Here is a 13,742-nt window from a genome sequence, read left to right as displayed (position 1 = left end):
TAAAGGAGAGACAGTTTAAATTCCATTAAGACTCTATAAACAGGGGGAGCACAGAGCCTGAAACTCTGCAGTTCAATACCTGGAGGTGCGCTGGTGGGAAGGGTGAATCTCCAAGAGCAGAGTGAAGTCTGTGGGTCTGCAGGCCACAGGGGAGAGGCGGTTCCCCTGCTGGGAGGACATCTGGTAGAGGCTGTGTGGACCCCCCCAGACAAGGGTGTCAGCAGACGCCAGAGAACAACCACATTCGCTGCACTGGAACAAGGTCGTTAAGGGCGAAGCCTGGTGCCAGATGTGTTGTGATTTTCCATAACCCCTGAAATGATCGCGTGAACTTTTTCTGGGGCGGGCTGGCACCCAGCCGCAGTCGCTGGGCGTTGGCAGCAGCATGGTCCCGCAAACGTTCCTGGGAGCAGCCGGCACCCGACCATTGCTCGGTCAGACCCTCCCCCAGAGGGTATAAGCGGGTCAAAGCCACAGTCCCTCAGAAGCGAGGGGTCGGGAAACACAGCCGCACCTGAGATAAAACTCAGGAGGGAGGTGCCGCCTGGCAACCTGGCGGCTTGGTCACAGACTGTAAAAGCGAGGAGCGGACTGAAGCCAGAGACAAAGGAAAGCTGTGCAATTGCCTGGTCAGGGAGAACAGAGTTCCAAGACTGGGTAGTCAGGCGATGCCATTTTTACCCCTCTGGCGCATGTGCATACACACCTACAAGCGCCACGGCAATCGACCCAGTGAGCTAAGCAGCGCCATCTAGTGGAGAACGGAGTCCTTACACTAAGTCCCCGCCCAACTGAGTCAACCTCCCTCTTCAGGAACAACACAAGTCTCTCTGCTTGCTTAGTATACAGACTATGAAGTGCTTCATAGTTAGACTTCTAGGGGAAACCAGTGTAATTTCAATCGTACTTCAGTCTGTTTGCTGGTCTATCTATTCAATTTCTTTTCTTTTCTTTTATTCTTGAATACAGAGAGAAAAAAATTATTTTTATTTTCCATTTCTATGAAAAATATTTTTCTTTAATTTTTTTCTACTGAATTTTTTACTTTTTTCTAAATTTTTCAAATTCTATTTTTTTACTTCCATCATTTAATTTTATTCTATTTCATTGTATTTTTTTCTCAAATTTTCAAACATTTTCCTTTTTTTTTTCTTTTCTTAGTTTTCCCTTTTTTCTCTAATCCATCAAGGTTCTTTCAATAACCACACCAGAACACACCTAGGATCTAGAATCCTTTATTTGATTTTTTGTGTTGTTTTTAATTTTTTAATTTTAATTTTTTCTTTACCTTATTAATTCCTTTTCTTCCTTCAAAAATCACAAAATGAAGGAATTCATCCCAAAAGAAATAACAGTAAGAAATGACAGCCAGGGACTTAATCAACACAGATACAAGCAAGATGTCTGAACCAGAATTTAGAATCAGGATGACAAGAATACTAGCTGGGGTTGAAAACAGATTAGAATCCCTTTCTGCAGAGATAAAAGTTAATCAGGATGAAATAAAAAATGCTATCACTGAGCTGCAATCTTGAATAGATGCCACAGTGATAAGGATGGATGAGGCAGAGCTGCAAATCAGCCATAGAGAGGACAAACTTATGGAGAACAATGAAGCAGGAACAAAGAGGGAGACTAAGGCAAAGGAACACATTTTAAAAATTAAAGAAATCAGTGACTATTAAAAAGGAACAATGCCAGAATCCTAGGGGTCCCAGAAAATGAAGAGAGAGAAAAAGGGGTAGAAGGGTTATGTGAGCAAATCATAGTAGAAAACTTTCCTAACCTGGGGAAAGACACAGACATCAAAATCCAGGAAGCACAGAGGACTCCCATTAGATTCAACAAAAACCGACCATCAACAAGGCATATCATAGTCAAGTTCACAAAGTACTCAGGCAAGGAAAGAATCATGAAAGCAGCAAGGGAAAAAAGTCCTTAACCTACAAGAGAAGACAGATCAGGTTTGCAGCAGACCTATCCACAGAAACTTGGCAGGCCAGAAAGGAGTCGTAGCATATATTCAGTGTGCTGAATCGGAAAAATGTGCAGCCAAGAATTCTTTATCCAGCAGGCTGTCATTCAAAATAGAGGGAGAGATAGAAAGTTTCCCAAACAAAAATTAAAGGAGTTCATCACCACTAAACCAGCCCTGCAAGAAATGTTAAGGGGTACTCTCTGAGGGGAGAAAAGAAAAAAAAAAAAAAAAGACCAAAAGCAACAAAGACTAGAAAGGACCAGAGAACACCACCAGAAACTCCAACTCTACAGGCAACATAATGGCAAGAAATTCTTATCTTTTCAGGACTCACTCTAAACATCAATAGACTAAATGCTCCAATCAAAAGACAAAGAGTAACAGAATGGATAAGAAAACAAGATCCATCTATATGCTGCTTACAAGAGACCAACTTTAGACCTAAAGACACCTTCAGATTGAAAGTAAGGGGATGGAGAACCATCTATCATGCTAATGGTCAACAAAAGAAAACCGGAGTAGCCATACTTATATCAGACAATCTAGACTTTAAAGACTAACAACAGATGAAGAAGGGCATTATATCATAATCAAGGAGTCTATTCACCAAGAAGTTCTAACAATTGTAAACATTTATGCTCCAAATGTGAGAGCATCCAAATATATAAATAAATTAATCACAAACATAAAGAAACTCATTGATAATAATACCATAATAGTAGGGGACTTCAACATCCCACTTACAACAATGGAGAGATCACCTAACCAGAAAATCAACACGGAAACAATGGCTTTGAATGACACACTGGACCGGCTGGACTTAACAGATATATTCAGAGCATTTCATCCAAAAGCAGCAGAATACACATTCTTCTCCAGTGCACATGGAACATTCTCCAGAATACATCACATACTGGAACACAAATCAGCCCTCAATAAGTACAAAAAAATTGATCATAACATGCATATTTTCAGACCACAATGCTATGAAACTTGAAATCAACCACAAGAAAAAAATATGGAAAGATAACGAATACTTGGAGACAAAAGACCATCTTACTAAAGAATGAATGGGCTAAACAAGAAGTTAAAAAGGAAATTTAAAAGTACTTATAAGCCAATGAAAATGATAATACCACAGCCCCAAACCTCTGGGACACAGCAAAGGCAGTAATAAGAGGGAAGTATATAGCAATCCAGGCCTTCTTAAAGAAGGAAGAAAGGTCACAAATACCCAACCTAACCTTATGTCTTAAAAAGCTGGAAAAAGAACATGAAATAAAACACAAAACTAGCAAAAGACAGGAAATAATAAAGATTAGAGCAGAAATCAATGCTATCGAAACCAAAAAAACATTAGAACAGATCAATGAAACCAGAAGCTGGTTCTTTGAAAGAATTAACAAAATTGATAAACTACTAGCCAGTTTGATCAAAAAGAAAATGGAAAGGACCCAAATAAATAAAATCAAGAATGAAAGAGGAGAGATCAAAACCAATAGAGCAGAAATACAAACAATAATAAGAGAATATTATGAGCAATTATATGCCAATAAAATGGGCAATCTGGAAGAAATGGACAAATTCCTAGAAACATATAAACTATCAAAACTGAAACAGGAAAATAGAAAATTTGAACAGACCCATAACCAGTAAAGAAATTGAATTAGTAACCAAAAATATCCCAAAAAACAAAGAGTCCAGGGCCAGATGGCTTTCCAGGAGAACTCTACCACACATTTAAGGAAGAGATAGCACCTATTCTCTTGAAGCTGTTCCAAAAAACAGAAATGGAAAGAAAACTTCCAAACTCTTTCTATGAAGCCAGCATTACCTTGATTCCAAAACCAGACAGAGATGTCACTAAAAAGGAGAACTATAGACCAAATTTCCTGATGAACATGGATGCAAAAATCCTCAACAAGATACTAGCCAACTGGTTCCAACAATACATTAAAAAAATTATTCACCATGACCAAGTGGGATTTATACCTGAGATGCAGGGCTGGTTCAATATCCACAAAACAATCAATATGATTCATCACATCAGTAAAATAAAGGACAAGAACCACATGATCCTATCAATAGATGCAGAGAAAGCATTTGACAAAATACAGCATCCTTTCTTGATAAAAACCCTCAAGAAAGTAGGGACAGAAGGAGCATACCTCAAGATCCTAAAAGCCATATATGAAACACCCAATGCTAATATCATCCTCAATGGGGAAAAACTGACAGCTTTCCTTCTAATGTCAGGAACATGACAGGGATGTCCACTCTCACCACTGTTACTCAACATAGTATTGGAAGTCTTAGCCTTTGCGATCAGACAACACAAAGAAATAAAAGGCATCCAAATCGGCCAGGAGAAGGTCAAACATTCACTCTTTGCAGATGACATGATACTCTATATGGAAAACCTAAAAGATTCCACCAAGAAACTGCTAGAACTGATCCATGAATTCAGCAAAGTCGCAGGATATAAAATCAATGCATAGAAATTGGTTGCATTCCTATACACCAATAATGTAGCAACAGAAAGAAAAATCAAGGAATCAATCCTATTTACAATTGCACCAAAAATCATAAAATACCTAGGAATAAACCTAACCAAAGAGGTGAAAAATCTATACACTGAAAACTATAGAAAGCTTATGAAAGAAATTGAAGAAGACACACACAAAAAAAGGAAAAAGATTCCATGCTCCTGGATAGGAAGAACAAATATTCTTAAAATGTCAACGCTAGCCAAAGCAATCTACATATTCAGTGAAATCCCTATCAAAATACCACCAGCATTCTTCACAGAGCTAGAACAAACAATCATAAAATTCGTATGGAACCAGAAAAGACCCCACAAATCCAAAGCAATCTTGAAACAGAAAACCAAAGCAGGAGGCATCACAATCCTGGACTTTAAGATGTATTACAAAGCTGTAATCATCAAGACAATATGGTACTGGTACAAGAACAGACATTTAGATCAATGGAACAGAATAGAAAACCCGGAAATGGACCCACAAATGTATGGCCAACTAATCTTTGATAAAGCAGGAAAGAATATCCAATGGAATAAAGACAGTCTTTTCAGCAAGTGGTACTGGGAAAACTGGACATGCAGAAGAATGAACCTGGACCACTTTCTTACACCATACATAAAAACAAACTCAAAATGGATGAAAGACCTCAATGTAAGACAGGAAGCCATCAAAATCCTTGGGGAGAAAGCAGGCAAAAACTTCTTTGACCTCACCTGCAGCAACTTCTTTTTTTTTTTTTTTTGAGATAATATATATTTTTTAATATTTATTTATTTATTTATGTGTTTATTTATTTATTTATTTATTTATTTTTTTAATGTATGAAATTTATTGTCAAACTGGTTTCCATACGACACCCAGTGCTCATCCCAAAAGATGCCCTCTTCAATGCATCTATTGGGACCTCATGAAGATACAAAGCTTCTGCACGGTTGCCCCATTCCCACCCTCCATAAACCCTCAGTTTGTTCCCAGTTTTTAAGAGTCTCTTATGCTTTGGCTCTCTCCCACTCTAACCTCTTTTTTTTTTTCCTTCCCCTCCCCCATGGGTTTCTGTTAAGTTTCTCAGGATCCACATAAAAGTGAAAACATGGTACCTGTCTTTCTCTGTATGGCTTATTTCACTTAGCATCACACTCTCAAGTTCCACCCATGTTGCTACAAAGGGCCATATTTCATTCTTTCTCATTGCCATGTAGTACTCCATTGTGTGTATAAACCACAGTTTCTTTATCCATTCATCAGTTGATAGACATTTAGGCTCTTTCCACAATTTGGCTATTGTTGAGAATGCTGCTATAAACATTGGGGTACAAGTGCCCCTATGCATCAGTACTCCTGTTTCCCTTGGGTAAATTCCTAGCAGTGCTACTGCTGGGTCATAGGGTAGATCTATTTTTAATTTTTTGAGGAACCTCCACACTGTTTTCCAGAGTGGCTGCACCAGTTTGCATTCCCACCAACAGTGCAAAAGGGTTCCCGTTTCTCCACATCCTTGCCAGCATCTATAGTCTCCTGATTTGTTCATTTTGGCCACTCTGACTGGCGTGAGGTGATATCTGAGTGTGGTTTTGATTTGTATTTCCCTGATGAGGAGCGATGTTGAGCATCTTTTCATGTGCCTGTTGGCCATCTGGATGTCTTCTTTAGAGAAGTGTCTATTCATGTTTTCTGCCCATTTCTTCACTGGATTATTTGTTTTTTGGATGTGGAGTTTGGTGAGCTCTTTATAGATTTTGGATACTAGCCCTTTGTCTGATATGTCATTTGCAAATATCTTTTCCCATTCCGTTGGTTGCCTTTTAGTTTTGTTGATTGTTTCCTTTGCTGTGCAGAAGCTTTTTATCTTCATGAGGTCCCAATAGTTCATTTTCAGCAACTTCTTATTCAACACGTCTCCTGAGGCAAGGGAAACCAAAGCAAAAGTGAACTATTGGGACTTCACTGTAATAAAAAGCTTCTGAACAGCAAAGGAAACAACCAGCAAAACTAAAAGGCAACTGATGGAATGGTAGGATATATTTGCAAATGACATCTCAGATAAAAGGTTAGTATCCAAAATCTATAAGAACTTATCAAACTCAACACCCAAAAAACAAATAATCCAGTGAGGAAGTGGGCAAAAGACATGAATAGACACTTCTCCAAAGAATACATCCAGGTGGCCAACTGACACATGAAAAAATGCTCAACATCACTCATCATCCAGGAAATACAAATCAAAGCCACTTTGAAATACCACCTCACACCTGTCAGAATGGCTAAAATGAACAACCCAGGCAACAACAGATGTCGCTGGGATGTGGAGAAAGAGGATCTCTTTTGCACTGCTGGTGGGAATGCAAACTGGTGCAGCCACTTGGGAAAACAGTATGGAGGTTCCTCAAAAAATTAAAATAGAAATACCCTAGGACCCAGCAATTGCACTACTAGCTATTTATCCAAGGGATACAGGTATGCTGTTTCAAAGGGGCAATTGCACCCCAGTATTTATAGCAGTACTATCAACAATAGCCAAAGTATGGAAAGAGCCCAAATGTCCATCAATGGATGAATGGATAAAGAAGAAGTGGTATATATATATATATATGTATATATATATATATAATGGAGTATTACTCGGCCATCAAAAAGCATGAAATCTTGCCATTTGCAATTACATGGATGGAACTAGAGGGTATTATGCTAAGTGAAATTAGTCAGTCATAGAAAGACAAATATCATATGACTTCACTCATATGAGGACTTAAGATACAAAACAGATGAACATAAGGGAAAGGAAGCAAAAATAAAATAAAAAGAGGGAGGGGGACAAAACTTAAATATAGACTCTTAAATATAGAGACTCTTTTTTTTTTTAAATTTTTTTTTCAACGTTTATTTATTTTGGAGACAGAGAGAGACAGAGCATGAACGGGGGAGGGGCAGAGAGAGAGGGAGACACAGAATCGGAAACAGGCTCCAGGCTCTGAGCCACCAGCCAAGAGCCCGACGCGGGGCTCGAACTCACGGACCGCGAGATCGTGACCTGGCTGAAGTCGGACGCTTAACCGACTGCGCCACCCAGGCGCCCCTAGAGACTCTTAAATATAGAGAGCAAACAGAGGGTTGCTGGAGGGGTTGTGGGAGGGGGGATGGGCTAAATGGGTAAGGGGCTTAAGGAATCTACTCCTGAAATCATTGTTGCACATGTGCTAACTTGTATATAAATTATAAAAATATATAAATTATAGAAAATTTAAAAATGCATGTAAAAAAACAAAGAAACAGAAACAAAAAGAAAATTTGTAAGTCTAATGCAACATGTCAGGGACATACTGTTTCTCAAATTGCCTAATCCCAGACTACAATCACAGATGTGAACTGAGTATGTAATTTTTTGACATGTCAATAATGGCTATTAATTATAGCTTTATATTTTAGTATTAAAAATTGCCATTTATCCCTTTTTTTTTAAGTTTATTTATCTTGAGAGAGAGAGAGAGAGAGAGATCATGAGAGCACGAGCAGGAGAGGGAGAGGACAAAGAGAGGGAGAGAGAGGATCGCAAGGAGACTCCATGCTGTCAGCCCAGAGCCCAATGAGGGGCTTGAACTCTAAGTCAGCATCTATGAGATCATGACCTGAGCTAAAACCAAGAGTGGGATGCTTAACTGACTTAGCCACCCAGGTGCCCCACCCCCCCAAATTGCCATTTAAATGCCACTTGCTAGTGATACATTTTTGGCAGTCTATGCATACATAACTGAAGGGAAGAAACAGTTCATAGCCTATCTTGATTTATACATCAAACTGAAAAAGAAACTTTTGCAAAAAAATAATAAGGAATAGAAAAGACATTGTGCTAGGCACTAAAAATGTAAGCTCTTGAAAGAAAAATAGGTGAGCTAGTTTCTACTTATTTTGATTTTCTTCTTTACCAAGTCTTTATATAATAAAAAGGGCAGCTTTTAAAAAATAATTCAGGAAATGAGAAAGTTGCATAGTTCCTTTTGATTAATATGGCAATGAAAGGGATATAACTTCTTCCTCAAATTTGCTAGAGTTCCTTAAAGAATAAAATTTCAAAACTACTGGAACTGAGACCAAATCACTTTCTAGCATCTTTAGAGAAATCCATACTGTATCCTTAAATTAAAAAAAAAAAATCACACTATGAAGCATCAGCATTACTTTCAGGATAGTTCATTTATTTTCTGATCAATTTTTTGGCAAACTTTTCTGGGTAAATCAAGTGTCTTCATACACTAAAAAAAGAAAAAGAAAAACAGCTAGAGACTGAGTGCATCTCATTTTTTGAGTGTGAACAATAGTGTCTTAGAATCTTGAAGATTTCAAGGAAGCGATGTGTTTAGGTTAACTCAGCAGAGGCCTTATCTACAGACAAATGAGGAAGTGCAGGATTTTGGGATAACAGCACAGTCATCTGAGCAACTATCTTGATGTCATGTCTCTAATTGATCATCATCAGTCACACAGAAAAATGGGGCACAGAATGGTCTTTAAATAACCCTCCAGTGACTATAGATGCTGGCGAGGATGGAGAAACGGCAACCCTCTTGCACTGTTGGTGGGAATGCAAACTGGTGCAGCCACTCTGGAAAATAGTGTGGAGGTTCCTCAAAAAATTAAAAATAGATCTACCCTATGATCCAGCAATAGCACTGCTAGGAATTTACCCAAGGGATACAGGAGTGCTGATGCATAGGGGCACTTGTACCCCAATTTTTATAGCAGCACTTTCAATAGTAGCCAGGTCATGGAAAGAGCCTAAATGTCCATCAACTGATGAATGGATAAAGAAACTGTGGTTTATATACACAATGGAGTACTATGTGGCAATGAGAAAGAATGAAATATGGCCCTTTGTAGCAACGTGGATGGAACTAGAGGGTGTTATGCTAAGTGAAATGAGTCATACAGAGAAAGACAGATACCATATGTCTTCACTCTTATGTGGATCCTGAGAAACTTAATAGAAGACCATGGGGGAGGGGGAGGGGGAAAAAAAGGGAGGGAGACAGCCAAACCATAAGAGACTCTTAAAATCTGAGAATAAACTGAGGGTTGATGGGGAGTGGGAGGGAGGGGGCAGTGGGTGATGGGCATTGAGGAAGGCACCTGTCGGGATGAGCACTGGGTGTTGTATGGAAACCAATTTGACAATAAATTTCATATTAAAAAATAAATTAAAAAACCGTTAAAAGAAAAAAAAATAACCCTCCAGTGAGCATGGAACTGTGAGTTTCATAGCCTGTCCTCATAACCATTGAACTATACAGCCTCTCTGCCAAGACCCAGAGAGTCAGAATCAGGTAACAGGGAGCCTAGAGAGCCCAGAGAGTCAGGAATTGAACTTTCTAATCCACTGAGGAGCTGGGGACATCAACTGTAAAACTTTAATTTTGTATCTTTGGGCTTATTTTGTTTATTTACACTATTCAGTTTCTCGAAATTATTAACTGCAAAAAATAAAAAACAGTTACATTACAAATATGCTGTTCTAAAACATAGTTGAGGGAGGAGAAAATATTCCCAGGTAGGACCATAGGGGCAGCCTTGAGGCGGAGGAGTGATTGGGCTTCTCTGTGTTGTCCAGAGTGATGTTAGAAGAGCCTTTACCCTTGACTCAAGATGGCCAAAATCTAAACTCTGGTTCATAAATTCAAGCTGGGGGATTCTAAGGAGGGTGATTTTTTTTTTTTCTTTCTTTTTAAAGAATAACCAGTCTAAGCTGAAGGCTTTCTCCTCTTAAGGCAAGAACTTCTTGCAGGAGGGAGGGTGGCTTATGGATTTGGCTGAAGCTGAAATGGGGAGCCTGGAAAGGAAGGAAGGAAATGGGAGAGACAAACAGATCTTAAAAGGTTTGTGCGGAAAGAGAAAAAAGGATTAACTTTTGACCAGCTGAGTCCAAGAGTAGAAATTTAAGAAGGGAAATATCTAAACAGATCTCTGGGGTGTAGATGGATATTTTTCTGATGGATCACACCCTGTTGAGTTCCCAGGTGATTCAGTTTAATTGTAGTCATGTTAAGATTTAAGATCTATTATTTGATTTGCCCTGACACTCTGATTAAATCGGCACCCTGTAACACCACGTTTTCCAAGATGCTTGATTTATGGTTTTAAAGAATGGAAAGCAATTGCCTAAGAGTAAGAGGGAGATCATGAAAATGAGTCTGAAATAGGAATTACAAGTGTTGTGAGAATAAAGTGCCTGGAATATGATGCCTTGAAGAATTGAAGAGGAAAACAGAGCCCCTTGTAACCCCCAGAACATTGTCACACTTTCTAAAAGTTAAAAGATTCAATTTAAAAATGGTTTATTCTCTTGAATAATCGTCCAAACCCTTTCATAGACTTTCACTGTCAACCTCATCTTTGTTCCGATTGATTACCCTAATACCCCTTCTTTTCAAATGCATGCTTGAGTCTCTTCTGAAATGGAATGGCTTTGTGAAGTTTGTTTTCTTTTGGTTAAAAGCTCACCTACCACTGTGGATCCTAAAGCAGTTCTTGAGGGTGTATGTGGGGGAATCTTGGGTTGAACTGTCTGCTGATATGTCAAGAAATGAGAGGCGGTAGTTCCTGGGCTCTGGCTGACGATCTCCTCATTTCTTCCTGAGTACACACAAAAGCCATATTTCAAATTTTCTTCTATCCACCCCCTACCTTCCCCCACCCCCTGTACAGCTGAATTAGACAGAGGCAGTGTTATGTGAGATACCCAGAATGAAAGGGTGTGAAAAACGACTTCAAACTTGCAGGCTAGAAATGAGGTGTTATCTTTCTTCCTCAGACACACAATTTATATAGGATTTAGAGTCTTTCCTGAAAAGAGAGCAGAAGTCTCTGACACTCATAATGAGACTGGAACCTCATCAGTAGCCAAGAGCAAGTCCCATGGAGACCAAGCTGCCAAGATCAAGTAGGTTTGGGTAACACTGCTATAAGCTATTTGTCACCAGGAATGTCACAGGTATTGTGTCAGGTATGAGGCAAGAGGACATTGTTTCATGGTTAGAAAATGCATTGAATTGAAAGAGGGCTTTCAGACCTTGGGGCTAAGTGGAGACTTAGGTTAATGGGATAGTCAGCCAGGATCCAGCATTAGGAAATATTTATGTCCATGCGGATCTTTGTAGCAGAAAACTCATCAATCATAGAAGATGAAACAAGGAGTGCAGTTACTACTGGGTTCACATGTTTAAATCACACCTGCATGTAGATAGAAAGGTCAGTATGTGCTCTAATTATGTGTTTAGGCTTAGGGGGAAATGACAGGGTCCAATCAGCTAGATGCTGTGAAATGCAGCTTACTGAAACTGAAATATCTGTGTGAGGCCAATGTAGGTCTCAGAGATAGATGGGCAGGAGTTTCTACCAAACCCAGACAGTTCTCAGAGTTTCGAAATCCTTGCTACTAGTGAAGCTACTGATGAAGTATAAAAATAAAACAGCCATGGGGGCGCCTGGGTGGCGCAGTCGGTTAAGCGTCCGACTTCAGCCAGGTCACGATCTCGCGATCCGTGAGTTCGAGCCCCGCGTCGGGCTCTGGGCTGATGGCTCAGAGCCTGGAGCCTGTTTCCGACTCTGTGTCTCCCTCTCTCTCTGCCCCTCCCCCGTTCATGCTCTGTCTCTCTCTGTCCCAAAAATAAATAAACGTTGAAAAAAAAAAAACAAAAAACAGCCATGCCTCAGACCAAACAGTGACATTATGAGCAGAGCTTTGTGTGACCTTGTGGGCTCAGAGGTGAGGGAGGCAGGAGCCAGACCGCTGAAGCCAGATCGCTAGCCAGCAAGTTGTAGGTGAGCAGGGCAATAGATTCTTACTGTGTCAGGAGCCCCTACCTAGCCAGATATCAGGGTTGTGCCATGCACCCCCAGATTTGCTTTCTTTATTCCAGGACGTTTCCCAAATGAGATTGTTGCCCACACCTCAGCAACAGTCCCTGGCACTGGGCAGACCTCAGTGTGACAGAGACATCGTGAAGTCAATCCAGAAACACATAGGCTCCAGAGAGGGTAACACCCCCTGACCTCACCCCCAATTTGTCTGAGCTGCAGTGAGGAAGGACAGCTAACGGCAGAGTGCAATTATGAGGTCAAAAAAGGTAAATACCCTGTCATTTTCTCATGGAAGGAAGCAAGACCCCATGATGCAGTGGGAAGAGAGAATTCAATTCTGATGTTGCCTTTTAGATAGTTACCAGCTTTCCAGTCTCAAAGTAAGCTCATTCTTACACCAGTTCTAAATACACACATGTACACACACACTCACATATACACTATATATACATATATTCACACCTATGTGTGTTGTGTATCTACATTGTAACAAATGTTTATATTACATAGTACATATCTAACGTATGAGTTATTTTCCAGGGAATAGAATTTATTTATTCATTCCCCTTTTTATTTCAACAAATAGTCAGTTTTCACAATGATGCAGATACTATTTTGAGTGCCAGGAATGTAAGTCAGGCAGGATTTCTCCTTTCATGGAATTCATCTTCAAGTTTGGGGAGACACAAAATCAAGAAGTAATAAAGTAAAATAATTCAAGGCAACAATAATTGCTATGAAGAAATTAAAACAGAGAACTATAATTGAAAATGCCTGAAGTGAGTTGGTCAGGTTAGGCATGACCTTGGCTAAAGATTTAAAAATTTTACACTTCCATCATTTTTTCCAAATTCTGTCCTCTATTTGGGTTCTTCCCTTTATGTTCCATCAACCAGGAATACAAAGAGGGTAGACTAAGACAGGAGGCCAGACTTTTGCCATATGCTGGAACCACAGAGCTTAGACTAAGGGAAGGGAAACCCCCCAGGGTTTCTCTCTGGCCCTGCTTTGTCCTTTCGCACTGAATCTAGATGTGATGAGCAGAAGCAGCCTCTGTACCTGCTCCTGATTGCTCCTGTCCTGGCCAGTTTTCTCCAATAAATGCTGTGCTGGGTCACGTATGTGTACCAACAGGTCATAATACGTGTTTGCTGTTTAGATGCATGTTAAGGTGTATTTATAATTTTTTTTTGCAGAAAAGGGGTTATAATAAGGAAGAATTATACATATTATAAATGTCTAACAATTGAATATTGATTAAATAACTTATATATGTAAACATGACGTAATGAGGAAGAATCATGTTGTTCTGAGAAAAAAAAAACTGTATTTTACCGAATCTATAACCCATATATATTCCTTTTCATCCTTCCTTC

Source organism: Herpailurus yagouaroundi, unplaced genomic scaffold (assembly GCF_014898765.1).
Source record: "Herpailurus yagouaroundi ecotype Mexico unplaced genomic scaffold, PumYag 100, whole genome shotgun sequence".
Taxonomy (NCBI): Eukaryota; Metazoa; Chordata; class Mammalia; order Carnivora; family Felidae; genus Herpailurus; species Herpailurus yagouaroundi.
Note: the sequence above shows the minus strand (reverse complement) of the source record.